Consider the following 3,649-nt stretch of genomic DNA (forward strand, 5'->3'; position numbering starts at 1 on the left):
AACAATTACTGCAACGCAGTTTCTTAGGTGAATTTATAAACTGTGAATCAAAGGGGAAAAACATCTTTCAGGAAAAAAAATACACTGAATCTCACCATTGGACCTATTTGATGGCTACACATAAGACCAAAGGCTTTTTTAAGGAAAATAAATGAACACTTAAGAACTGCAATTACAAAAGCTTGAAATTTCATATTGATCTAGAATTTATAATATTTTAAAAATTCTTTTAAAATATTTTCAGCTATTTAGTTCAAGCATATTCTGATAACTTCTCTGACATTTAATTGGAATTTTTCCCCTTTTAATGTAAACATATAAAGTCAATTCTAGATACCCTACGTAGGTCTTCCCATTAACTCAACCAGGCAACACCGATTTTCCTCTGTCTCTCGCTGCTTGGAAGTTGTTTCTTTCAGGCCGAAATCCCCTAAGCCAGGTCAGGCAGCCAGCAGCCCTCTCCAGCACACTTCTTTCTGAGAGACGCCTAAGAATAGTGTAGGAAATCCAAAGTGATACTTCTGCTGTCAGAGGATAGTCTAGCATCCTCCAAATTAGAAAGAATTTCTGGACCACTAGAATGATTTAAAAAAAAAAAAAAAAAACAAACGAACAAACAAAAAAAAACCTGGAAAGGTATAAGAGAAATTGGGAGGCCTCAGCCCATAGAGACCTTTAAGGAAAGAATAGCCATTCTTTTCTCATTTTAGGTATTCACAGGCTTGGCATTCACAGCTAGTGAGGGCTGGACCAAGAGCTCTCTGGAGTTTTCTTCCTTTTATGATGCTGATATTTGAAGAAGAAGGTACACTGAGCAGCCAGGAGCTATAATTTCTGACTCTCCATCATGTTTCCTGCTATAGAGGGCTAGCTTTTTAATACTTCCATAACAACAGACTTTGACCAGATAGGTCAGGAAGTCTAGCCCACGTTTTGTTTGTTTGTTTGTTCTTCAGATGGAGTTTCACTCTTGTCACCCAGGCTGGAGTGCAGTGGTGCGATCTCAGCTCACTGCATCCTTTGCCTCCTGGGTTCAAGCGATATTCCTGCTTCAGTCTCCTGAGTAGCTGAGATTACAGGCACCTGCCACCATGCCCGGCTTTTGTGTGTGTGTGTGTGTGTGTGTGTGTGTTTAGTAGAGATGGGGTTTTGTCATGTTGGCCAGGCTGGTCTCGAACTCCTGACCTCAGGTGATCTGTCTGCCTCAGCCTCCCAAAGTGTTGGGATTACAGGTGTAAGCCACCACGCCTGGCCTTAGCCCATGATTTTAAATCAGATCTTATTTACTCTGTGAACTTGTTTGGACAGGAGAGCTGTATCCTACAGAAGAAAAAAGGACAAAAGGAGAGTTGGGAAGAGAATGAAAAAGGCAAAGATGGAAAGGGAAGCAGGGAAGGCAGGAGGAAGGGAAAAGAAAGGAACAGAGAAAGAAGGACAGAGAGAAATTGAAAGTCGGGGACTACTTCAAAACAGCAGCTAAATGTCTTTTTTCTCCATATTAAAAATTTCCATCTGCCAAAATGAAAAAGCATAATTAGCAGCCAAATACAAATCCATTTCCTATATCATTTAAATGACATATTTCCAAGGTACAAAACAGCATGTCTGGTTAAAGGTTGGGTGATTTGATCCCTCTATTACTCTATATAAAACAAAGAAGCTGGAGTTTCATTACCCTTAAATTGTCTGGCAGTAGGTGAAGTTAACTTTTATTAGAAGCTGTTCTTTCATATTATACAGTGTAGTCAAGGATATATTAGCTTTGACGTTTTCTTACATCTCAATACACTGCGGAGTGAATGTACTGTGAGACTAATTTAAAAGGGAGTTTTTCATAAGAGGAAATAATGGTCAGCATCAGCTGTGCTTCAAATTATTAGCAGAATGAAAATTCAGGGAAAAAAGTATAGACACATGAAATTGCTAGATGTTAATAAGAATGCTGCTTTTATTTCTGTTTCTGATAATAGTCTGTGTTTCTTAAAGCTCCAGTGTCTTAAAACTATATTCAGGAGGAAGATTATGTTGTTGAGGAAACGTTATAGTGCCTCCTCAACAAGATTATTTTGTCTTAAATAAAGAAAAAAAAATCAGATCAAACAGTATATAAAATATATTTGTAGAGGTTCAGCTTTAGGGAAGAAATCCTACAACTTAAGTCTGAAAAAAAAAAAACACACTGCAAAGATCACTCATTTGACCAATACACAGTGAAATCATAATAAAACAAATTCCTAGAATATGAAATGAAATTTCACCTAGAGGATTCATCACTCATAACAAAAGTCTTCTTATTACACTCTGATATCAGTAGCCATTCCCTCTTTTGGTCACCTTTTCTAATAAGATCACACTGGTCAGCTGACATTTTGAGGCCCCAAATTAAGAATCTATTTGGTAGGTGAATTTGGATTCTCTTTAAACCAATAAAGATAAAAACAAGCATATCAGAGGGATAAGCATATTACTTTAGCTTCAATAACTTAGAATGTAAATATATCACACAGGGATATTTCAGCTACTGAAATAATAAAATCCAGTCAATCAAATAGTAAAAAATATTGAGAACCAGCAACAGGAAGTATTATAAAAAAAAAAAAGCACTCAAGGGAGACACATACAAGACACCCCGTCAGTCTACTCATTCAGTTTCTTATCTGTTCTATAGGTTTAGCAGTGGAAAGGTTTGTGGGGGTTTTTTTTTTTTTTTCCTTTGCATTTATCTTTGTGCCTGAATGAGTTCAATTTCACTTAGATTAGGACAGAAATTTCAGAACAGCAGGTTAATCCATCCTGTCTTCATGGGCAGCTGAGCAAACAGACCAATATCAGTGTAAAATTGTAATTCTGGAGATTAATGTTGTCTTTCCTGTTTGCGATGAATTTGACCTCCTTGCCTTTCTTTTTTTCCTCCCTCCTTTCCAGCGTCTGTCCAGGGTCCCTGGGAGAGAGCCATCTCGCCAAACAAAGTGCCCTACTATATCAAGTAAGTTGGAAATATCACATTTTTAAAGGAGCATTTATTGTGACTAATCTGTATATTCACAAGTGAGTTTATTTTTAAAATGTGACACTAGCCTGGCCTACAATACCTATTTCTTTTTTTTCCTGAGGAAGCTTGGATAAAAAACTTATTCTAAAATTGCCATTGTAAATTTGCTGATGCAATGGGGAACCACTTTTAAGAAAAGTTTATGTAATGCAGGATATACGATGTGTTTTGTGACAGAGGGGCGGATTTTCACAATAGAACAAAAGCTCCGGGTAATTTTATTGATACTGGGAGTCAATCTTTGCAAGAACAATTTCATTTATTTAGGGGATTTCTCACATTTCTTCTTCAGTCAAAGATAGAAGATTTCCACAGTTATATGTACACAACTGTTTTGGGTGAATGAATACTTCATGTTTCGAAAAGGCAGAAAGCAGCAGTCCTCGACTTGTAGGGCTTACTTGTTCATTCTTGATACATAACACTCAGTATTTGTCACCTAACAACAGAATGATACTGTTTTCTGGAAACATTTGTGCCAGTCAAAAGAATATGGGTACTTGGAAGCACCTTCTGTAGTGTTTTGCATGAAATATAAGTGACAATACATTGGGTCAACATGGAAGAGAGAGGAGAGAGGATATTGAGTGATTGTGA

The 3,649-nt window shown here is 37.1% G+C and overlaps 1 long non-coding RNA gene across 1 annotated transcript in view; it reads left to right on the forward strand.

Moving 5' to 3' along the window:
* The window catches only part of LOC108536842 (uncharacterized), a 128,406-nt gene extending 125,419 nt beyond the window's left edge, over positions 1 to 2,987 (forward strand). Inside the window, exon 3 of the long non-coding RNA XR_001887632.1 lies at positions 2,926 to 2,987. This is a non-coding gene — a long non-coding RNA (uncharacterized LOC108536842). The remainder of the gene's footprint in view (positions 1 to 2,925) is intronic.
* Positions 2,988 to 3,649: the final 662 nt, after the last annotated feature.

Source organism: Rhinopithecus bieti, unplaced genomic scaffold (genome assembly GCF_001698545.2).
Source record: "Rhinopithecus bieti isolate Rb0 unplaced genomic scaffold, ASM169854v2 scaffold_1555, whole genome shotgun sequence".
Lineage (NCBI taxonomy): Eukaryota > Metazoa > Chordata > Mammalia > Primates > Cercopithecidae > Rhinopithecus > Rhinopithecus bieti.